Below are 26,167 nucleotides of genomic sequence, written 5' to 3'. Positions count from 1 at the left end.
CGTGACAGAAAGAAGTCCACGAAAGAGATGAGTCTTCCCGGGAGGCTGCATGTCCAAATAAGGAAAACCTGGGTTACTCGACCTCGGTGAAGGCAATGAACAAAATGGCCATGGGACAGAGCAAAAGACTTTGTGGCTCAGCCATTTTCGGACCAGGCCACAGTCTTGAGCCAAACACAGTAAATGCGGTTTAACTCAGTAAAAAGAAGTACAACATTATGAAAAGTAACTGTTGCCACCAGTTTGTCCCAGGCACACTCGTACAGTCACCAAAAAATCCTTCGAGGGTGTCTATGGACATAAAACAAAAAGGGACCCCAGCACACGGTACTGGAAGGCACATTGTGCACTGTTAAAAAGTTACCAAGAAATGGCAAAATAATCAAAGACTAAGGGAAACATAGTTTCCCAGTACTGACAGTCTGAAGGAGGTGTCAGTTTCCCCATAACAAATTAGCAAAAGCCCAGGGGAGTTCAGATGAAGACTGGGCTCCACTGGAAAAAGTCAGGTTCGGATAGCCAAACAAAAGCAGAAAGTTTCGAGGGTCCATAAATGGAGGGAAAATTGCACATAAAAGAAATCTTTCCTAACAATGAGGAAGACTAAAAAGACATTCTTACTTCAACTTTGTACGGTACAACCAGACACGTGGCCTGGAAACATACAGAGAGGCATTTGGGTCGAGGTCAGAAGCCAGCCAGCATTTCAGACATTGTGAAGGAGACTCTTAAGAGACCTGTTCTGGTTGAATTTATGTTAATCCTATTAATTCGAGATACTGTCAGAACTTAGGTTAGATTAGGCTTTCAGATGGAGGACATGATTAGGTTTGCAATACTTATTGACACGCATCATTAATTCTTTTCTTTTAGATACAGCCAAGATCCACATTAAACATTGGGGAACAATAGGCCTTCTTCTCTTTGTTTTAATAAAACAAAATTTGATGCATGACCTCTTGTTCGCCTCCTGAGTCTGACTTACCACACTGTCCACATGACATACATCTCTGTTTTCCAAGCACAGTGCTTCAGAGGCTGGAATATACTTAAAGGTTTTACCTCTAGACATTAGCTTGACAATACAAATCTTCCACATGTCCTGCTAATAGATAAACTAACAAAAGGAGCTTCTGTCAGCTACCCAATAAGTCATTTACTGAAGGTTACACAAAAGGGTCTCTGAGATCTGTTCACATGACTCAGTATGCTAGCACTAGGTTTCACATTCAGAATTCAAGAAACAAATCTTATCATGTAATAGGACTAAGAAAGGCATTTAAACACAATTTTCAACATAAATTTGCAACAATATGTTATTAATAATTCAGTCATATTTAATCGCACCCATTCATCTCTCATGTCCATGAAATGGTGAAGGTCATGGGAATCATGTTTCATCAACCTACATTGTTACTGCAATGAGATATGGAATACAGTATGATTGTCAGTCCAAAGTATACACCCCCAACCTGGCACGTGTCCAGATATATGATCAACCTATTCAAATTAAGGGGTGTAGTAACTGGAAGTGGCAGCCTGTTAAGCAATCATATGGAAAGACTCTATGAATTTAAAAGTATGATGTCTCTGTGACATAGTGTATGAATATTATGAATATTATGAATATTACCCATTACATAGGCATAAACACAGGGAATAGGATGAGTTCTGAGATTTATGAAGATTGCAGGAAAGGGAAGACCTATACCAAATGGATGAGACCCGTGCTTGGATATTATTGGAGGAATGGGCCTTGTCCATGCCATGAGGAAGCTTGAAAAAGATTTTACCTGAGACAGATCGGATTTTCTAGAGGGAGAAAAAGGGACCATAGGGGGACTACCTGACTGGGAGATTATTTGAAAACACCAAGGGTACATTTTTGCTCTGTGATTTAAAAGAATTATCCAAAATTGATTATGAAAATTCCCCAATATAATTAGATATAGTGAGTCGAGAACTATTTCTCTGCTAGGTACCAGGAGTGGCGTTCTGGGTGGGAATGCCATTCAGCGAGAGGGGGGGGATTTGATATAAAGTACCTTAACATTTAGTGTGAAATGCAAAATTGCTTTCTCGCTATATTTAAAGCCAAGTGCAATCTGATTTGCTGTTCCTTGTATGACACATAGCATTTTTTGTGTGCATAGCATGCACTGGCTGATAATTAATCAACAGCAGGATGGTAAATTGTAGCTTGTTACTGTGAATTATATACTGATTTCTCTGTATTCAAAGCTGAGTGAGATTGCATTTAAAGAAGAACAAATTGCATTGTTCTGCATATCTGTGCGCTGTGGGTGTAGTCTGACACTGGATTAATTAAAATGTGCTCAACTTCCGTGACTGGTAATTTGAGACTAGTGAAAACCATAGATATTTTAAAAGGCAGAGTGGGTTGAAGGAGAGTTTAGCATTTTGATTTCTGTAGAAAAAATACAATTTCAAATGGACAGTAAGATTTCACTAATGACACTGTGTTGAAGTGAGATCAACTCAAATCGGAGGCACTCTACTCATTCAAGGGACTTGGGGGTATAGTTGTACTTGCAGGGATAGATAGTGTAGATAACTCAAGATTCTGTGCATTATAAATTGATAGCACAGCTTACTAGAGCTGGTATTTCATTTTATGCATATGCTAGACAACAATCACTCAGCACTGCACATGGAAACCTACCGCCTAGGTGAAATATCTAGCCCATGTGTTTTTCTGTGTAACATTTCTTTGATAGCACGACTTTTTGATATTGGTGAAAATAAATGCAAATTGACTTAAGCTGCACATGTGTAATGAAAGCATAACCTATATTAGCGGCGAAGCGGCGTGTAAGGAAATGTGAATTGCATTTTGCTATTTAGAAATAGATGTTTAGATATATTCAGAATATACTTCTATGTCTGTACTGAGTGTGTGTGTATTGGACCTTAGTGAGAATTTCATCAGCAGGTTTTTTTCTGTAGGCAAGCTGCCTATGTCTCTATATATATTCACTGAAGAAACCTTACTTTAGGTGCAGTTAAATTGTGCAGATTTAATGCAACAAAACCCTTGAAATTCAGTGGATGTGGTAAGTCATGATCAGCTTAACTTTGCGTGTTCCCATTGATGTCTCCCATAATGCCAGTTTGTATGTCATTGTGAATCACTTATCTTTTAATAGGTCTTTGCAAAGGGAACGCACAGCGTTAAGCTGGTGATGACTTCCCACATCAGTGGAATTTCAAGGGATTTTTTGTGTTTAATCTGTGCAAATTAACTGCACTGGAACTAAGGTTTTTTCAAGGAATTTCAAGGGTTTTGTCATACCATAGTTTTTTTTATGGGCCACTAGCCAGGGCCGAAGGCCAGTGAGCATGGCCTTTGGCCCTACCCACTTTATATTTTAAAACACTACCGGGATACAGCCTTCAACCGTGTACACTGTACACGTTCCCCCAATATATTTCTTTTGGACCCACTAGGTGGCCACGGCCACTGTATATTTTAAAACACAACAGGGCCACTAGCCATGGCCTTCGGCTGTGTCCACTGTACATGTTCCCACAATATGTTTCTTTTGGACCAACTCGGTAAGGCTGTGGCCACTATACATATCTTACATGCCCACATGCCAGGGCCTTTATCACTGGCCAGTGAGCACAGCCTTTGTTCGTGCCCATTTTATATTTCACAAAACTACTGGCCCACTAGCCATGACCTTTGTCCATATCCACTGTACATGTTCCGCCACTATGTTTCTTTTAGACCCACTAGCTGGCCATGATCTATTGTATATTTTAAAAGACTACTGGCCATGGTCTTCAGCTTTGTCCACTACACATGTCTTTCAGGCCCATTAATCAGGGCCTTCAGCATTGGCCATTGAGCACGGCCTGCGGCTGATCCCACTGTTTGTTTTATTTGGCCGTGCGCACTGACACCATTCATGTCCATCCTCAACCAGGTAAGTCCGGGTATCCAGTGAGCCCCTGCCTCGTGATACCCTACCGGCGGCCTGCCAGTATGCAAAAGGAAAGGTACAAAACGGCAAACAGAGCAACCAGGGGCATCATTGAGTGGTCCATAGGCCTCCTGAAATCATGATTCAGATGCCTAGATCAATTGGAGGTGTTCTCCTGTACAGGCCACGCGTTTTGTGTGACATCATACATGTCTGTTGCATCCTGCATAACATTGCAGTGCACAAAGTTGTATATGCAGACCTAGTACCTGACCTTAGGCTTGAGCCACACGCCATGCCACTGAACCAGGGGGAGGCCAGTGCGAAAGTAGTATGAGTGAGAGAATGGTTGTCAACAGCTTCTTTACATGAGTAGGCATGCTGGCAGAAAGGAACAGTGACCGCAAATGAGATGTGTCTATGATGAAAGGATGACAAGTGCCAGGCATGGCCTGCACACACTCGCCCACTTCAGACACCCCTGGAAACAGACATCTGCCATGACACGCACAGTAAACATGAACACCTCCACAAAGAAAGGCACGCAGTGCGTAAAAAAAGAATGAACAGATACATACAACCATTCCGGCATGCCAGGACTGCACATCCCAAAACCCATATGGTATGATAATAGAGTAAGAGGGGATCAACAGCAACTTCATTGAACACAGAAGCACTCAAACCACCATGTACCCCTCAACACAACCAGATCCATCATCAGTGTCAACACGTACACCCTCACCACCACACACTCAGCCTACATTACATGTCACACATGACCAAATTTCTGCATGCCGTGTCCACAACAATGCCCAATAGCGCATGGCACATCATGACACAACTACAGTCCAGTCAAATAGAGTGCAGACACTGCCGAGCGCTGTTACTAAAATGACACACTGCAAAACCAACATGAACATAGTGTCTGACTTGGCCTGCCATGTGTAAAGTGGAGAATACGCCAACGCCCGGCAGAATATCCTCCACCCATCCATCGTCCAGAAGTAAACAACGGCAAGAAAGCCCTACAAAATACTCACTCACAAGGCACTTGTGCAGAAGGGGCAGAGGTACACAGGGCACATCAGAGAGCACACATGGGGAAAAACGCTTCACCATATTGCATGAATGTTCTGCCATTATGCATGGCTTGAACCTCACCCATAATGACATCACATGCATGCATGGACAACTATTGTTGGACAGGCCACCACGTTCAATCTGACCAGGAGTCTCAAAATGCCCCCATGGAGTGAGCAAAGCAAACAGCCCATTGCACAAAGAACAACTGGAAAACTGTGTGACTGCACCTTGGGATGCACAGATGAGGGACCACAGCCTGGTGAAATGACAACAAGCACCCACGGAGATGCGCTGATCCCACCAAGTACAAAGTTAGAAGGCAGACACAACATCATCAAAGCAATGGGGGTAGGTGGACATCGGTGAGCCCAGTGTGGATTCCAAAGGTGGCATTACCAAGGAACAGCCAGAGGATGCACTGATGACAGAAGGGCCTGTAACCGCAAGCTACAACAAGCTGAATGTCACTAAGTATCAACATATTCACCCACAGAGAACACACAACTCATGATGGCACTACATTGCTGGCATCGAGGACACTGATAGTGAGGGTTGGTGGTGAACTTCAAATATTAGTGCACACTGCATACCTACACCGCCTGGAATGAGAGATCAGAGGTAGCGGGCGCTATTTGGGACAAAGTTGACACACCAGAAAGATCCACCCACACTATGGCAACTACTCTACTTCACCCGCAATGATGTACAGCACCGCATACACCCACTGCGGACAATCCCTCTCCTCATATGTGAGCCTCCAACATCCCTCCACCAAACTTAACAGCCCATGACCAACATAGCACACGTTTCAACATCAGTGCACCTTGCTTACCTGGCATAGGACACTGTCTCAGACGGCGTATCATAAAGCACCACAACACACTAACCAGTAGATTGCAACAGGACAGCTGCATGAACCCGATAGAATAGCACCTCTCCCCACAATGCCACTTGCACCCACCAGCCCTGCATAGCCAGACAGCATGCATGTGAGAGAATTTGCAAGTAGGTACGCTTGTAATTAGTCAAGAGCACCGGCATGAGCAGCAACCACTATGTACGACACACAAACATGTTCATGGTGGTAGGGGTGACTGAACACTTCTTTTGCAAATCACACAGATCACATCACAGAGGCAGGAGGAGTGTTTCGATCACCATGCATAGCACTGAATGTAGGCAAATAAGTCCATACATGTCACTGTACATTATCAACAATGAACTGCAAAACAGCAGGTAAATGGCTGTCAATTCTCGGAAACATTCTGGGACAAATATTCTGCAACAGCCACAGACGGCAACAATGACAAGCAGATTGAATGCACAGTTAGAAGCCAAAGTGGGATGCAAGACCCCATCTCGTCCCACAGTTTGCAGCAAGACACAAGCATGGAGCCATGCTAGTAAAGATGTGTACTTACATCAGATGTTGAGGTCCCGAAGGATAGACTCATGTGCAGAGATATCTTTATGGGAGGGCAAAAGGGGCACTTTCCCTGAACCCCGGCTTGGAGGGGGGCCCAACAAGGCTGCCTGAGCTAAAGAAGGCAGTTGCCGTTGTTCACCAAACTTAAATAGCACATGTCAGACTATTTTATGGTATGCTGCTAAAGGCTCTAAACCTATTTATTGCCTGCCTTTTGTTGACAAGTACATTGTGCTCTTATCACTTCATCCTGTAATGCTTCTGTGTTTGATCTGGTAAACATAGCTTGTTGGTGCACGACGGCTTAACTCCTGTAGCATTCTCATCTCTCTGTGGGGATTATATTGATCATGTGCAATAGGCAAAGTTGAAAATCTTATTGATACATGTGAGTGCTGCAATGGTTCAGAAAATAGCTTGGTGTGTTACGCATGCTTTGCAGAGATCTGTAGTTACATGCAAGACTACAATACCAAATTCCAGCAAGGCTGCCTCTGCCTTTCCTATGTCTGAAGCTGGTAAACTTTCATGTATATGTACTTCATTTTGTAGCACAACATGTGCTATTTTCAGCAGTGTACCTGCCCCAGACAGCGGTTGCTAGAAAAACCAAACATAGCATCAGTGTGTTGAAGGTCTAGAGATTGGTTTGTTCAGATGGGGAATTGTAAAACCTAGACAGCCACGTCCAAACATAAGCATAAAGTGTTAGTTTGGAGAGGGGATTAGGTATCCAAATTCAAGACGGAGGAACCAATGCGTTCCTGTTTGTATCCTGGCTTTGCCGGCATACGATACAGTGATTCTGGCCTAATCATCATATCACTAACATTACTTTGCTGTCTTCTGTGAGAGGTTTTGCCTTCCACACAAGCTGTTGGCATTGGTCAGCCCATCACCTGATCTTTCTTTTTATGTAGGCCATTTGAGTCTAAGGGGTTCTAGAGAGAAGAAAGAGGATTAGATATCACAGTCCTCTGGCAAACATGTTAAGTTCTACTCAGTTGACACAAAACACGGTTTGCCTTTTTGTACAATTCAGAGGTATTTCTGAATGTATATAAAAAAAACAGTTTCACAAGCCTGTGTTTTGGGCATATTTATAGCTTTAAAATATAATAGAGAAACCCAGATAAAATCTTTTAAGATCACATCAGTTAGTATGCTGCAACTTGTTTATTTCCCTTGATGATGCAGACAATGAAGCTAGAATAATTCCCATTTTCAATAATATGTTTCTATAACATTTTGTTTTTTAAAATGGGCATGTTAGAGGTATGTGATTTGTGTACTTTCCTATAAAATGGGATTATTTAAATTAATAGTAAGAACTGGAAAAGAAAGCAGTAAAGTGCAGAAAATGCAGAGTGGGTGCAAATCCCAGCATAAACTCCTAATCAAGGTGTGATCCTGGCCATCTCATTTAATCTTGTATTGCCAAAATTATCAAAAGTTCCAGGCCCTAAACCTTTCAAAATGGTCACCCTTCAGAGTGATTCCGTTCTCAGGTTGTGATCTTCAAAAAACTTGACTCATGGTTTCACTGCTTCCTCTATAATAATAGTGTGTTCATATATATATATATATATATATATATATATATATATATATATATATATATATATATATATATATATATACTTATTTAGCACAGCAAAGCCACTTGTTCCTTTACCTGCAACACTACTTGAAAACAATGCCCCTTATCTAATCTCAGTCTGTCTGGATACAAACACCATACGGGTAGCTTCTAATCTTCATCCACTATCTATGCTATGGTATGTGTAGCTTTCTCCTTGCTTCCAATTGGTCTCCTGTATCCATGCTTGGACACTATTGCATTCTGAGAGGCAGCTAATCTGAGTCATTTGTCTATTCTGGATCATGCCCATTTTTCTCATGTGATCTGTGTCATGGTCTTTGCAACGGGAACGCGCAGAGTTAAACTGGTCATGACTTCTCACATCAGCTGAATTTCAAGGGATTTTTTGTGTTTAATCTGCGCAAATTAACTGTACCTGAACTAAGGTTTTTTAAATTTATTTCAAGGGTTTTGTCATACCATAGTTTTTTATGGGCCACTTGCCAGGGCCAAAGGCCAATGAGCATGGCCTGCGGTGGGGGCCCCAGGCATCCTCTTGAGACACTGGAGATCACGGCGCCAGATCACCAGCTGTTTGTCTCCAATAAATCCAGGAAACAATACCAAGGAGCACAATTTGTAGAACAACAGCTCTTTAATGCATGTCATTAACAGCAGGGAGGTCAGTCAGTCTCAAGTGATTAAAAAGCTGAGAACTCTTGACCCGCCCAGATTGAGCTACAGAACGTATAGACAAAACCCACAAAATTACAATATATTTCAGACATTAAGTAAATGCAAATCCCTATTCTCCTTCTGCTTCTTGCCAGTTACAAACCTAAAGAACAACATACAGTACCCTACTCTATTATTAGTACATTACACATGATATTCCAAATCCACCCCCCTGCAGATGACCTAATTTGGCAATTAATACATAAATGAAATCCTCACCTCTTGGCAGAAATATTAGATACACTAATACCCTTTCCCATGACATGAGACATCTTGGCACCCTAGACCGTTCCCCGACTTTGCCGTTTCCGCACTGTGAAACATATCTTTGCACCTAACACATTGGTACATGTTGCTATCCTCATTACTCATCCCTCTAGCCAACGGCAGAAATGGTTAATTTGCAGGACGTTCATCTTGCTTGGTAAAGAAAGATCCTCATAGAAAAACTAGTAACAGAGACCCCACTTTTGAGAAGTAATTTCTTGTATTATTTGTGCTACCAAACCACACTGCCACAAACTCAGCAGTCCTAAGACTTCATTAGAGGGCAATATATACAAAGCCTGATTCAGTATTTTGGAAGTGCCTAGTTCACATCAGAACACGTCTTTTGCAACTATTCTATTTCCATTTGACTCAAACTAAAGACATACATCGTTATTATTCCATGTGCTCAGATTCCCTGGGAAAAGCTTCATGAGAAAGGAAAACAGGACCTTATCTTTGAAACGATAATTAATATGATTAATATTTGCACTTCCTTACTATCCAGCCATTTACTCAGCAACTTAAAATGTTATCTTAGATGAGGCAGAAATTAGGCCTATTCCAAAATGGCAGAGACATTAAAACAAAATTGGACCCTCACGTGTTGAGTATTCTCGCAGCCTGTATTTCCATTTCCATTTAGTACATTGCATTGGCAAAGTAACACTGCCTCAAACCACTTTCATGCTGGCTCAACCACTTTTCGAGTCACCTTGAGCCATTGGAAGATCCATGGAGTTGCTTGTGTCATTCCTCACTTTTTGACCCACTTCAAACTGCTTTTGAGCCACTGACTCAAACACTGCCTGCCTGTTCTCCTGCTACCTCGAGCTGACCACTGCTGCAGAAATGTATTGCATCACTACATCCCCTCAAACCATTTTCACACTAACCAATCCTTGTGGAAGTGTCCCAACCCAACTATCTCAATGCCAACTTGACCCAATGTGAAGCACCCAACTCGACCATCCCAATGACGCCTCGACCCTCGAGAAAGTACCATGAGCCCTGTTCAATGCTGTCAGCACAGAAGAACAACACTGAAAGGTATGTGTACTAGTACTGTGCCCCTGGCCTGTTTTTAAGGACCCTAGTGACAAGAAAAATCCTGCTGTTTACATTTTTAAAGACACATCCATTGAACTTGAACTGTGCTGCAAAGATCATTGCCTGCATACCCCTGTCTTCATATCCAGAATGTCCCCTTTCATCCAAACAACTGTGTTTTCTGTGTGTTACTTTATAGGTGTCAGATTTTAAAATGTTTTAATCGGTTGACAACTGGTTTTGGGGGGTCTTCCACCCACCCCAAATCAGGCACACAATTTTGTTTTGATTGAATAATGTTCTTTTTATGAACCTGGTACACCCAATTTAACAATATTGATTCCCTACAGACTCTTTCCTCTTTTGGGACAAGATACACACAGGGTTGCACAGAAGATTTATTTATTAATTAAATAGAAATAATGGCATCAATGTAAATATAACAAAACTATACATTGTGACACGTCTGGGCTGTTCGTCCCTTCTCCCCAGAGCGGAGCCTTCCCCTTTGAGGATAGGCAGGTGAGCCAGCTGAGAAAGACTCTCCCTAGGGTTATGGGCAAGTGGGACCTTACTGGGAGTGACTCCCCTCTTGGGGACAAGGACTCCCATTCCAATAAGGAACTCCCAGTCCAGAAAACATTATATGCCTACATGGGAATTGGAAAGACTGTTGTTACTTCTGTTTTGAATACTTTTGTTTTGAAACCACCAAACAGTGACAGTTCCTCTATCACGTCGGTTTCAGGTAATGCTGAATCTCACCTGAACTCCACAGACAAAGAGGATCAATAAAAACCCTCTTATTTTTTTACATCACTTAGGATTCACCAAATAGTGACGTTTCCTCAAACTCTTCAGCCTCTGATAATGCTGGGTTTTGTCTGATCACCACAGCTAGGGAAGATGGATACACAGGGTTGCACAGAAGGTCTATTTAGTAATGAAATATAAATAATTGAATCAATGTAAATATAACAAAACTATACATTGTGACAAATCTGGACTATTCGTCCCTTCTCCCCCAAGAGGTCCCTCACCCCTTTCAGGCTAGGCAGGTTAGCAGCTAAGAAAGACCCTCCCTAGGGGTATGGGCAAGTGGGGCCTCACTGGGAGTGACTCCCCTCATGGGTAGAGGGAACTCCCAGTTCAGAGAACATTATCTGTCTACACAGGAATTGAAAAGACTGTGTTACTTCTGTTTTGAATACTTCTGTATTGTAACCACCAAACAGTGACAGTTCCTCTATCACTTTGGATTCAGGTAATGCTGGATCTCCCCTGAACTCCACAGACAAAGAAGATCACCAAACCCTCAAGCACCACAGTTAAGGGAGAAGGACACACAATCTTTGATTGTTATGACATATTTAAACACCAGAGGAACTGTGAATGGAGGGGGATTTCCTATTCAGGGAGGAGAGTGAGTCCTACACAGAGGCCAACCTCTGTGGAGGAGATGTCCTTCAGAGGCAGAGCCACGCTAGACCGCAGAGCTGGCAGTAGTGTGTAGAGTGAGCCTAATGCTATTCGGATGCTGGAAGGCTGGCATTCCATCTGACTGAAAAGCCAGGGTCAGAAGGAGAGGTGGAGATGAAGAAGCACCTGTTTCCTCTGGTGGCATGACCACAAGGAAGCTTTGGTATGCCTGGGGCCTAGCAACCGATGCCAGACCAGATCGAAAGAGAGAGCCTGAATCCCTCAGCTCCATGCCAGAAGGACATTAGATGTCGAGAGGAACAGCACCAGGGAAGCGAATGCTCCCATGGAGAGACTAACCCTGAGAGGTATAGAGACTGTGAATCAAGCCTGAGGAAGTCAATGAGGTTTTGGGAACCTGAGAAACCCGAGAGGGAAAGTGGCCTGTGTGAATCAGACTGACAGAAGTACACATGTTTTACCACAAGGCTGGTAGAGCCTACAAGGTTTCAGGAACCTGAGAAACCTGAGGGGGCAAGTAGCCCATGTGACTCAGAAAGAGAGAAGTACGATGCTTTGAGTCCTGCTGGGGGACCTTACAAGTTGCAGGAACCTGAGAAACCCAAGAGGGCAAGCGCCCTGTGTGAACCAGAGCAAGAGAGATACAAATGTTTTGTATCAAGGCTGGAAGAGCCTATGAGGCTCTGGGACCCTGAGAAACCCGTACAGGCAAGCACCCTTGTGAATCTAATCAATAGAGATACAATCTCTTTGCAGCGAAGCTGGTAAAGCTGATGTGACTGGACCCTAAGAAACCCAGACACACAAGCGCCCTTTGTCAATCTAGTCAACCAAAATACAAACACTTTGCATCCAAGTTGACAAATCTGGCGAGGTTACGGGAACCTGAGAAACTCGAGTGGGCACGCGCCCTATATAAGGTGCATGAGCTGAGAGTGAGCACATTTTCTAGAGAGGCAAATGATTTCAGGGAGTCCACGAGCCACAGACTTCTTTTTGAGAGACTTTTTTTAAGAGAAACATATTGAATACCTGTTCATTCCTTTTGAATATCGACATCTACCAGAAAGACTTGGGCTGTTGTAGACTTGTGGTAAGAGGAAACGTACTGAGGATCTTTTCTTTTGAACAATGTCTGCAAGAAAGATTTTAACTGTTGTAAGCCATTGAAGAACTTTTGAGCTATCAACAGTATCTAAATTTTATGCCAGGCAGAAGTCCAAGACAGAGGCCTTATTTTGGTGGCCTTCTTCTTTTTTTTTAAAGCCAGTCAGTTGGTTAGGATTCAGGCTGAGATCTTTTGTTTTTGGATGTTGATGAGCACCCTTTGTTTTTGGTTTCTATAAATAGGGAACTTCCCTCATAGAAATAGGGCAAGTTATGATTTGTATTTTTATTTAAATAAAACGTTTTTTAAAAGTTATCAGTAAGTCGTCCAAATCCTTCTCCTGGTTCGCCACAAAAGCTATGATATTCCAATGTCAATAAAGACTTCAATGAAGTATTATCAATACACTGCTCACATCACTTTCCAATGTTCGATTTATAAAAATAAAGACTTTGGTAACACACACACACACATGACCTTTTATACATTTTGTTTACCCTGGGAGCTCATGGATTGAAAAATGCAAGAGGGTCCAGGATAAATCTTTCATTTGTTAAAAACAACAAAATAAATCAGACCATCCCTGCCTATTTAAGTCTCTCAACTTCTTTTGAATAAACGTAATCACCTCCGCTCTACACAACATGCAAACATCTGAAACAAAATTCCAGAAAATCCATTTAAGAGGCAGGTTACTTAACACTCCTGCATGTCAAGTACTTGCAAAAAGGAAAATGTATGTTTAATGTGTATGTTTGCTAGATTCCCTTCAATGGTGTTTCTACTGCATGAATTTGTAAAAGTGTACCGTTGTCATTTTCAATGGACAACTTAAAGGTGGGAAATTGGGGCAGTTAATAAACCTTTCCCCATTGTCTTAAGTGGTTCAGCACCAGTATCAGAACTCTGTTTGGTGATGTAACCAGGAACTGACTTCAATTACCTTATTTTTCTAGGTATCTACACAGGGAGATATCCTTTTGACTCCCAGAATACTTCATTATGCAGAGAAGGAGGCAGGAGATGTGCCAATATACACACCATAGGCCCTATTCTACCCAATCCATAATTGCCAAAGCACATACACTTCTGAAATATTTATTAATTTCTCAGGCTGTCTACTCAATTTACATACCCCGCCCCTCAGTAGTTCACTAATAAAAAAGAGCTGCAATTTAATCTATTCCCTTCTAGAGTTCCCCTCCCCTCAGAATTATTTCTCCTTAATATTATACCTACACAATCATTTCTTTTGGCTGTCTACCAGACGAAGTGGGCTCTTTCTTACAGACTTGTTCAAGCCCCCCTATTGGGACAAGTAGGCATCAGTCAACAGTTTGTGTACTGCCTTTTCCACTTAAGAAGGCCTGGCACTTTCACTCCAGGCAGGTCTCTCTTGCAGTGGAGTTCTGGTAATCCAAAAATGAGTCCAAAAGGAAAACCATCTCTTTATTTCTGTTCTGTTGTCAATTCTCCTTCTTCAGTCTGTCAGTCAGCCCAAACCAGTCAATGGGTGAGCCAGTGAGCGCCCCGACCCAGAATCGATCTACTTGAACATGTATAGATAAGACCCCACTCCCTTTAGAGATGTTTATTATTTTCTAATCTAATTGGTCAGTGTTCCATCACACTAAACCATCCCCTCTGTACTCATTGGGCATGGTAATGAAGAGGACAGTGTAATGGGAGTGACTTCTAAATCCAATTTCACTCCCATTTAATGTGATGTTATCTTGGAGATGTCTACATTAAACAAGTGTAACTTTCTAACATATCATATTCCTCACATGATCATGTTACTAATCAGTTCATCCGATTGCTCTCATTCAGGCAAATCAAGTGATGCTAGTATGATCTTGGCACTCCATGTGATGTATGTGTTACACAATTGCGCATTTTACGCACTGGTACGTTTATACAAAAATTAGAATAAGAGGCTTGCCGGCACAGTGTAATGTTTTTAACTAAAACATAGCACATATGTGTACTTTTCACTAAAATATAGCGCTTGTGTGCTGTGAACTCAGATCTATAATGGACATTTGCTTCAGGCCTCAGTGAAATCTGCACATTTTCTTTAGGCCTCAGTGGAAGCTGCACTTGATGCAAACTCGTTTCATTTTATTCCATTAGTAAACATGTTTCCAGTGCTATCTATTGCTTATGTTATATTGCAATGCTTCAAGGACATGTCGGAAAGAAGATACACGCATAGGCTGAGCCGGTGCCGGCTGGTACCTTATAATGTTGTTATGGAATGTAGTTGTTTTTGCTCTGCTTTCATGAGAAAGGGAAAAGCTTTGCCTTTTTGGGTTGCTATGGGTCACTCTGGCCGGGGGCTCATCGGACCTTTTGAATCGGCAGAAACTTGGAAAAAGCCGTAGTTTTGGAAAATGCCATCATGCATTTGCAATGGCCTAAAAAGGGGGGTACCCGAGCAGCCAGACAGAGAAAGCTTTGCTGTTAGATGGACACTACGTGGCAGGCACGCTGATATCAAGATATTTCTGCGTGCCTGTGGGGGAGCTTTCCAGTGCAGTTTTTCTGGTGAGATGAAGGCATTCTTTAACGCTTTATCAACGGTGATGTATTTTACTTAGACTTCTTTTTATGTATTAATTTATTAGTCTTGTTGCATTTATTCATTTTTGTATGTTTTTTGGTGAATTAATGGGACCCATAAGAGCTATTCTATAAACTAACTAAGCATGTATATGTGGATGATTGTCTCCTTGCGTCCAAGGTTGTTTTTTCATTTAGTGTATTTGGGAGAAAATAACAAATATATACGTGCACTCTTTTGAAAAGCAAAACATTTTGGTGTCACGGACAGGAAGTCTTGTGATGATTAATTCCAGGCTTCAAAGGATCTGTGTTTGAAGGCTGGTAGGCAATTACAATTGCTATGAGTTTTTTTTTCTCTTTTCTTTCCTTTGCAGTGGGAGTTAGGCTGTGTTAATTAGTGTTTTGTGTGTGCGCTTTGTGTGGCTGCATTCAAGCTGCGGTGAATAAGTTGTGCATAGATCATTGTAAATTATTGTAAATATGAACAGAGATAAGGCATCTTCCGCAGGCGGAGATTGCCTTAGTGTTGTTATTCCTGGCTCAGCAAAGGGCCCATTGATAAGTTGGCAAAGCAATGGGCATGCAGTGCTGGGCTCTGCGAGCCATGGGAGGAAGGTTTGGGAATGGCTGGGCCTGCTGAGGTACTGTCTTGTTTACAGCAGGTCCATGTGGAAAAAAAGGAAAATAATGTGTTGCTCTTGGGAGATGTGGTTGGATTCTTTTATATGCATATAGAAAAATGCACCAAAGGAATGTTGAATAAAGCGAAGATGTTTTGCGCTTGGAAAAGGAGTCAGTTGCTGGGAAGCATATTTCACTGATGCAGCAATTATTATTGAAAATCTGGCATGATAAAGCACAGAAATATCAGCAAGTTGCTGAAAGGGCAGCTGTTAGAGTTGCTCAATATAAATATAAGAAATGCTGTGGCAGTGTCAACAAAATGAAAGTTGCTGCTGTGATTGCAACTGCAGAGGCAGACTGGGATCCTGATAAATGGGATGGTGATATTTGAAATTCAACTGATTTAGAGTGTACCCTAGAGGTGAGAGCAGAATCTGAATTAAAACAGGATGAAAAGGCTGTATCTTCTAAGCCAATAACTAGGCACAAGAGTGCCCCTTTCCACATGATCCGGGCGGAGGTGTTGTGAATTTGACTACTCTGGAAGATTACACACAACATGAGTTTGGTGAGCTTATTACAATACTGAGGCAGAAATCAGGACAGCCTTTACTCACCTAGATGGAGCAAATGTATGATAGGGTGCTGGGGGCATGTTAGTTGATTCCACAGATTCTCCATGCTTTCTGCCTATGTCCAGTGACACCAATATACAAGTAGCATTGCAGGCTGGGCCTCCTCCAGATGTGAATGGCCAAGCTTCGCATGTATCTCTATTGCACCTAGCGGCCCAAGGGTGTAACGCAAATATCTGATCACCACTGATTGGCCCACTGAGGAAAAGAAGTGGTATACATCGGATGAAAATCAGAAAATCAGAGAACATGCTATGAAGGAAGCAGTTTATGTAGATGAACCAGAACATAATGGGGGTGGTGCTTTTGTTAGTGTCAACCAGTAATATGGTCATAAGAACTGCCCCACCAACATATAAGAGTGTCATTATGACTTTCTAAGTGAGCATGAATGGAAAGCTAACTGATGAAATAGTGAATGCTATTCGGAAATTGTCAGATCTGGGAGAATGGGACAAAGGTGAGGACAGACCACGAGAGAGGTGCACAGTGAGAGAAGAACAGAAGGCAGGAGACAAGATAGTAGAGACTCCAGAGTGTCAAAAAAGGACATGTTTTTGGCATTGCTGAAAGATGGTGTTCCACGGGAAGAAATGTATTGTATTGAAACCAGGGAAATTTAAGAATTGTACAAAAAGAGAGGCTTTGCTGGGAAGGAGAGCTATAAACAAGTTATGGGACAGGTGGTGTCCAAGCAGAAAAGGGACACTTCACCTTCAGCTCCTCCTGAGGAGGAGCCGGGAGAAGGATCTATGGGGATCTTTCCCAGTAGCAGCCAAAATAATCTGATTTGTGAAAAGTGGCAAATGCAATGTTAGAGTCTGAGTCCGGATACACTTATTCCAAATTTGACTAGGATAGTGGCCAAACCCCGGCAGCATCTGCTCATCTAAAAGTTGACAGAAAAGCTCATGTTACTGTTAAGATATTTTGGAAACCTGGATACACACAATCAGGCTGAGGTTTGATACACACTGGGCGAGGCCTCATTGATTCATGGAAATCCTTCAAGATTTAAAGGTCGACACTTTAACATTACTGGGCTGGGGTGAAAGGAAAGACCTGCAGTACAGACAAGAGTGGAAATGAAGATAGGTGCTTTTTCAAAGTAGAAATACCAAGTGTTGATTGTCCCAATACCTGGATATATAATTGGTTTTGAAATTTTGGAGGGGTTGACATTGGGAGTAGGAGGTAAAACATATCAATTTGGAGTAAATGCATTGACTTGTACACCAGTTATTGTAGGCAAATTGAAAATCCCTCTGGTGCACGTGCCTTTGGCCACAAAGCGTGTATCTATGAAGCAATACCTCATTCCTGGGGGACATAAGGACATTTCAGACACCATTAAGGGATATGTAGAAGCAGGAGTGTTCATCCTGTTACTACTGCTTGGATTATCTGATCTGGCATCTGAAAAGAGTTGATGGGAGCTGGAGGATGACGGTGGATTGTAGACAATTGAACAAACACACTCCTCCTTTGGTCCCTGCAGTCCCAGATGCTATCACTTTAATTCAGACCGTACACATGTTTGAGCGAACCTGGTATGCAGTGGTAGATTATGCCAATGCATTTTTCTCTGTACCAATTGCTAAGCACTGTCAAGAGCAGTTTTAATTTTCTTGAAATGAGTGTCAGTACACCTTCACGAGGTTCCCTCTGGGGTATTTGTACAGCCCAACTATTTGCCACCGGCTGGCGGCAGAACATTTGGACAAAATACCATGCAAACCTGATGTACAGATTTCACATTAAATTCATGACATTTTGATTCAGGGCAAAGATGAGCAAAGTGTGCGAAATGAGATGGAAGTAATCATTGAAGGCTTGAAGAAAGAAGGGTGGGAAATGAACCCTAACAAAATGCAAGGGCCAGCTGAGACCGTGGTATTTCCGGGAATTTTGTGGCATAATGGGCATTGAGAGATGGTGCTGAAAGCCCGACAAAAGATACTTGAATTTATCACTCCAGTGAACAAGAAAAAAGCTCAGCCGTTCATCTGACTGTTTGGGTTTTGGAGACAGCATATGTCACATTTACAGCAAATATTGCCTCCACTTTACAAAGTGACACAAAAGATGTATGAATTTGATTGGGGAGAGGAGCAACAGAGAGCGTTTGATTTGGCAAAAGACACAGTGCAGCTTCTGCTTGATTTATGGCCTTTGACGTCAGGAGAAGTGGAATTGAATGTTTCAGTAAAAGAAAATTATGCTAACTGGAGCCTGTGGCAAAAACAAGATAGGAAATGGGTTCCTTTAGGATTTTGGAGTCGTCAATTACCTGAGGCTGGTGATTGATAGACTCTATCTAGCATGCTATTGGGCTCCAGTTGATACTGAGCAAATGACAGTGGGCCATGATGTATTGATCAGACCCGAAATCCTGATTATGCAATGGGTGTTGAGCTCTACCAAAAACACACAGGATAGAACAGGCTCAGGAAGCCAGTTTAATCAAATGGAAATGGTATATCCGGGACAGAGCTAAATCAGGAAAGGTTGGAGTTGCAAAACTACATGAGCAAGTGGCTAGTGTGCCATCTGCAAACTATATACTGAAGGAAGTGACAGATGTGTGTGAGTCTCCAGTAAATTGGGGGTACCTTATGGGGATTTGACAGTGGAACAGACAGAACATGCCTGGTTCACGAATGGCTCAGCCCGCTATGTAGAAACTGAGTGTTATTGGAAAGTGGTCCCAAGACAAATAATATCCTTACCATGTCAGATAGAGGAAAGAGCAGCCAGTTTGCAGAACTTTATTCTGTGTATCAAGCTTTGAAACAAGAAATACCCGGTCAATGTCACTTGAACACAGATTCATGGTCAGTGGCTAATAGGCTAGCTAAATGACTGCCGCCATGGCAGAAGAATGCGTAGAATATTCATTTCAAAGAGTTGTGGGGAAAGGAAAGGAACTGTGGCAAGATATCTGGGAAATGCTATTACAAAGTGAGGTAACAATGTATCATGTGGATGTACATTGTACTACTGACTCATTAGAACACTGGTACAATTCGGTTGCAGACGAACCCACGAAGATTTCTTCTGTGGACACGGAGGCTCAGGAGGGCGATTGTGAGGGTTTGTCCAAGTGGGCTCATCAAAAAAGTGGACACATGGGAGAGAAGGCTACTTGCAGGTGGGCACACGCTCAAGGGATTAGCATCCCTTTAGAGGTAGTGAAAACAGTGATTTTGCAAGGTCCTGTGAGTCAACATCAGCAGCAGAGACCTATCCCTCATACTGTCAAGGACTCTTTGAGAAGAGGCAAGCTGCCAGGGCAGATCTGGCAGATTGATTATATCGGTCCTATGCCAATTGGTAAAGGTTGCCAGTATGCATGCACAATTGTAGACACATATCTTGGATATTTAATGGTACTGCCTTGCAAGAGAGCCACACAACTGAACACTATTAAATTGTTAGACCAGATTACATTGTATTACGGCGTGCCCTTGCAAATTCAGAGGGACAATGGCTCACACTTAAAAGGCAAGTTAATTCAAGAATATTGTCAGGAAAAGAACATTGAGTGACTCTATCATGTACCATGTCATCCCAAACCATCAGGTTTGATTGAGGGAATGAATGGTTTGCTGAAAGAACAGGCAATGGCAGTCTGACAGGCTGGCGTGATTGTGTGTTTGATGCTGTACACATTCTCAATAACAGACCATTGACTGAAAATGAAACACTCTTAATGTGAATGGTAACACCTGCAGTGCACATGCAACCTAATTCAGCTGAAGAGACTATGGTTTACGGGGAGGTTACGCCAGGTGCTTTATCTCCATACCGTGCAACCCCAGAATCTGCAGGAGTAGACTTGCATGTTCACCAAGAAATTAGATTAGAACCCATTGAAACTGGGATTGGAGTACAGATTCCACCAGAACACATGGGATTGATGTCCCCTACATCTGGACTGGATTAGCATTAAAGGGCATCCAAAAACCCAAGTTGCCCACCGTTATTTGCAGATGTCATAGCCTCAGGCAAGGACCAGGTAGTTTTGGTGATGGGGCCACGCCAAAAGAAATGGAACTACATACCAGCAGACAAATGCTATTTAAGAGAGTGATTATCAACACTGATATGCCTTTTATGGGTTTGCTTTGTAGAATCTGTGCCTGGCTGGTGTGGATGGACTCCGTTCGGGAGGGTTAAGCGGCACACTACAGCAAGATGTCTAATCTGTGCAGCCGACCAATGTAAGTCGGATGATGATGATGATTATGAGGATAAATAACGTCCAAAGGGTGCCCGATGCTGCCGACAGCTAACCAGTCCGAGCAGGCACAAAGAATCGGATTCATAAAGAGTTAAGAATATTCGAGAAAAGAGCTCAAGAAACTCTGACGCCGGCTAGACAAGAGACAGCACGGCAAAGCTATTCACCAATAATTGCCCAAACCGAGAACATGTGGGCATATCTCACACAAAGTGTTTAACATCTCAAATGTTTGTTTGACTGACATGCACAATGTAGGAGACTTGCTGACCACATGTTTAGTAATGGTGCCAACACCTGCTTCCATGCTGAGACATAGCTTTGAGTTTTAAACAGCGATTCTTTAGTCGAGGATTCTGATTTGCGACAATCATTTTCCGTCTATGACTATTGCAAGTTCTGCCAAGAAACACAAACAAAATTGAGACACCTGATGCAGATAGTGACTTACAATATTACCCAATGTGATATCTTCTATAAAATGACCTGAGACCCAAAGAAGGTTGGCAAATGTCAACAGCTGAACATTACCAAACAGGACAACTGAACTGTATTTCAAAGGCAGCTCGTGTTCACGTACTTCAAGCCCACGCGCCGTTAACAATACCATGTTATGTTATCATACAGTTGTAGCTGCTAGTCATTGAAATCATGTGAAACATCTAGTAGGATGGCTTTTTACGTGTGGAAATGCAACATATACTTATATTCCACCTAACATCTCTGGAGGACCATGTGATTTAACAACACTTGCCCTAATGATGTTTCCTTTGCAGCCAGAACTACATATAATCAAAAGATCCGTTTTTGAATCTGTAGGGCTATCCCCAGACTATGATTTAAATGTGTACCTGTTATCTGAAGCTGAAGTATTAGCTGTTGCATATTCCTTGGTGGGAGTTTGGGGATTAGCTGCTCGGGGCTATACATCACTAATTAAACCGGCATGTTTAGTGATAAAAGGACTTAACCATACCTCTTAATCTTTATAGGAACTGCTTCTAGATAATTAACTTTTCAGAAAAGCAACCTTGCAAAACTGAGCGGTTATTGATTATTTGTTGATGAAATATACCCTGGGTTGTAACTCATTTGAAGGCATGTGTTGTTGTAACCTAAGTGACCATTCCCGATCTGTTGAAAATCACATTCAAAGTTTGAAGGACTTAATGGAACAGGTAACCCAATGTCATACTGGTAATTGGTGGGATTGTTTTTTTTCTTGCATTCCTGATGTTGGAGGAACTCTGCATTCCGCTTGTATTTATGTGATTGTTATGATAAACAGATTGTAATACTTTTAACTGCAACATAGCGCCTATGTGCGCTTTTTGCTAAAACATAGCGCCCAGTGCTTTTTACTAAAATATAGTGCCTCTGTGCAGTGCACTCAGAGCTATTATGGACATTTGCTTCAGGCCTCAGTGGAAGCTGCACTTGATGGAAACTCTTTTCATTATATTCCATTGGCAAACAGGTTTCCAGTGCTATCAATTGCTTATGTCATTTTGCAATGCTTCGAGGACATGCTGGAGAGAATATGCACTAATAGGCTGAGCCGGTGCCGGCTGGTAATTGATAGCATTGTCATGAAATATAGTTGTTTTTGCTCTGCTTTAATGAGAAAGGGAAAAGCTTTGCCTTTTTGGGTTGCTTTTTTGGGTTGCTTTGGGTTACTCCGGCCGGGGGCTCATGGGAACTTTGAAATCGGCAGAGACTTGGAAAAAGCCAGAACGTTTTGGAAAATGCCATCATACATTTGCAATGGCTTAAAAAGGGGGCACCCAAACAGTCAGGCAGAGAAAGCTTCACTGATAGATGGATGCATCGTGCCAGGCACGTTGATATCAAGATCTCTTTGCCTGCCTGTGGGGGAGCTTTCCAGTGCAGTTTTTCTGGCGAGATGAAGGCATTCTTTAGCACTTTATCAACAATGATGTATTTTACTTAGACTTCTTTTGATGTATTCATTTATTATTCTTATTGCATTTATTCATTTTTGTATGTTTTTCGATGAATAAATGGGCCATAGTTTAGTTTAGTTTATTTTTTTTCTATAGCGCACTTAACCCTCAGGTATCATGGTTACAGAGGTTACAGAGTTACAGATACAAGTCAGTTTGCAAGTATTTGAGTTACAGATACATACAAAAATGTACAATAGAGCCAATACAGATACAAGTCATCTCACAATAGAGTACAAACAAGATTTACAGTTACAGCAGGTAATATAGCAACTGGTTTGTGTTACACTGCAAGTCTGGGGATCAGTTGGTGAGCATAGGTACAGTGAAACCAGTCACAGAATATAGTTTCAGTACTGGGCAAATACTGGGAAAACAGCCATGTTTTCACTCTAGATCTGAAGGTTCAGAAGAAGGGTTCGGCTCTGATGGCGGTGGGGAGGGAGTTGCAGCACTTAGCTGCTAATACTGGGAAGCTTGAGGCGTCTGCCGTTTTTAGATTATATATGGGCATATTGACGCAGTGTAGGTAGGATGATCTAATGGGCCTGGTAGAGGAGTATCTTGAGAATTTGTCAGTGAAGTAATGGAGGGCTGTATTGGCCAAGCATTTGTGAGTGATGACAAGTGTACAAAGTTTAATTCTGTCCCATGCTGGTAGCCAGAGAGAGTCACGTCTGAAGGAGGTGATGTGACTGGAGCGTGGTATGTTCAGGGCACAGCGAAGGGCATTGTTCTGGAGAACTTGTAATCAATTCAGGTTATGCTCAGTTGAGCCTAGGAATAGGGTATTACAGTAATCCAATTTGGACAAGATCAAAGCCCTGGTGGATAAAAAAGGTTTGCAAACAATGATTAATTTGTTAGTATATGCTGTTGTCAAGGCTGAGGAATGTACTTGTTTTTATTTATTTTTATTTTTATTGTGCATATTAGTCAACATTTTCGACTTTTTACACAAACATAAAAGAATCATCATACAAAATATTTCAATAAAAACAACTAAAACAAAAAACACAGCACAAGAAATTAAAAAAAAGGAAAAGAGGAGAAAAACACAATCAAACAAGCAATCAACAGAAGATAAGACAGGACAACCAAAATATTTCGTCAACCAGATTGTCAAGATCCGAGTCTACCTCCCCTTTCTCCTCACCTGACTCCCCTGAGGTAGATCGTTGAAGGTCAGTCTCGGTCTTCTGGGGTCTCCTCTTCGTCCTTGAACCCTTGACTCTAGGTGCTCGAACCTTCTTTTCGTGTAGGTAAGGTCTGGCCCCTCTGGAGGCCACCCTGGAAGAGGTTAAGACCTGCCCTAGGGGAACCCCAGGGGGCCAGCCTCAGTTCTAGGGAAAAAGCTCTAAGGCAGAAAAAACCCTAGTCCATAGATGGGTTCAGATGATGAGTTCAAGAGATGGCACAGATCTTCAGGTACAATGTCCGGGATACCAGTAATCGTGGAATACACAATCCGAAGTAGAACTGAAGAGAGGATACTAATAATAATGAGTACTGAGAAAGCAGGGAAGAACAACAACAAAATAAGGAAGAAGGAATAACAAAGAAGGATGTGGAATACAAAGAATGAAGAAAGTAGCAGGGAGCAGAAAACAAGGAGGAAGTAAGTTAACGGTAATACACACAAGAGGAGAAGCAAAAGAAAGGCTACACCTTATTAAGCTCCGCTAAACGTGGCGCAGAGAAGCGACACCGAGGCCGCCAGCAAGAAGGAAGCAGAAAGCCGAGCGGACAGGGAGGTAAGCAAGGAGTACGGAAGGGTTCCGTGAAAGAGGAGCCGACGCCGACTACACAGAGCGGTAGGCGAGCTCGCTTAACCAGAAGGAAAGGAGGAAAACCAACAGCCGGAAAATTAAGGAAGGCGGAGTAATAGAAATATGGAAATAAGGAGGATAGATAGAAAGAGAAGGATAATAACGTAGTACAGGCTACTACAGGGGGGCTATAGAGGAATCAACAGCACGGGAAGGAAGACCGAGTACACAGGTCTCGGAGCGTTGAATGAAAACAATCACAGATACAACGCGCTGAGTAGTGGGCGGGGCCTAGATTTATAGGCACCGGCGCCATGTTGGGTGAGGACTAGAAAGTTAATCGAAGTCGGAACTTCCAGCGACTCCAGCATTTCCAATCCTGGTTCCTGACATTATGCCCCCTTCCTCTGGGGGGGCCCCCAGGCTTGCCCGGGTGGAGACGATGAAACTTTCTCAGAAGTCTGGGGGCATGAATGTGGCTTACCCGTTCCCAGGACCTTTCTTCCACTAGATAGCCTTTCCATTGAACCAGGTATTGGAGTCGACCCTTGCGGTATCTGGAACCAGGTATGCTACTTCATATTCTTCTGGAATCAGTTTTACCTGGGCACGACCCTTGTGAATGGGTCTAAGGAACGGATCTTCCTTATATTCCTTGAGCAAGGAGACATGAAAAACCAGATGAACTCTCTTGAGATAGTCCGGAAGTTTGAGCTTATAAGCAACAGGGTTTATTTGTTGTAGAATAGGAAATGGTCCAAGAAACCGGGGGGAAAACTTTCCAGCATGAACCCATCTAGGTAGAAATCTGGTAGATAACCAGACTAATTGTCCTAATCCCCAGTTGGGATTAGATCCCCTGTTCTTATCTGCCCATCTCTTCTGAGTTTGTTGACTGACCTGGTGTGCCTTCTTGGCGAGTTCATGAACTCCATGTATTTCCTGCAAGATACCATCCAAGGCAGGGATCTTCGTGGTTGGAGAGCTGAGCCCAGGCAAGTGTTGGGGATGAAACCCATAGGTGCACAAAAAAGGACTAATTTGGATTGAGGTATGCAGTGAATTATTGTAATCAAACTCTGCTTGCGAAAGGAAATGGTGCCACTTCTCTTGTTGTGGACTGCAGAAACACCTCAAGTATTGCTCCAGGCTGGCATTTAACCTTTCCGTCTGCCCATTACTCTGAGGGTGGTAACCCGAGGAAAGGGCTCAGTGAATACCCAAAGTCTGACAAAGCGAAGCCCAGAATTTAGACGTGAACTGAGGTCCCCGATCGGATACTATAGTCCGGGGCAACCCATGCAGACGGACTATGTCTCGGAGAAAGACATCTGCGGTCTCTGAAGCGGAAGGTATTTGTTTGAAGGCAGAAAAGTGGGCCAGTTTAGTGAAAGAATCTATTGTGACCATGATTACCATCATGCCGTCAGAAGGTGGGAGATCGACAATGAAGTCCGTAGAAATATGTTCCCATGGTCGTGACGGTAAGGAATGTTGCTGCAAGAGACTGAGCGGCTTACCCGTTCGGTATTTATTAGAGGCACAAATCGAGCATGAAGTAACATACTGGTACACATCCGTTCTTAAATTTGGCCACCAGAAACCTCTTTGTAGTAGTTGTCATGCCGCGGCAGGGTTGGCGGAAGTGGAATCCCTGGCGGTTCTGTCCGCCGTAGCATTCCGCTCCTCGTCTTCCGTTTACCGCTCTAGTCGTTGTACGCGTCCGTGA

Source organism: Ambystoma mexicanum, chromosome 13 (assembly GCF_040938575.1).
Source record: "Ambystoma mexicanum isolate Mex_15411 chromosome 13, UKY_AmexF1_1, whole genome shotgun sequence".
In the NCBI taxonomy this organism is placed as follows: domain Eukaryota; kingdom Metazoa; phylum Chordata; class Amphibia; order Caudata; family Ambystomatidae; genus Ambystoma; species Ambystoma mexicanum.
The sequence above is the reverse complement of the archived record's forward strand: the minus strand, read 5'-3'. Positions refer to the sequence as shown.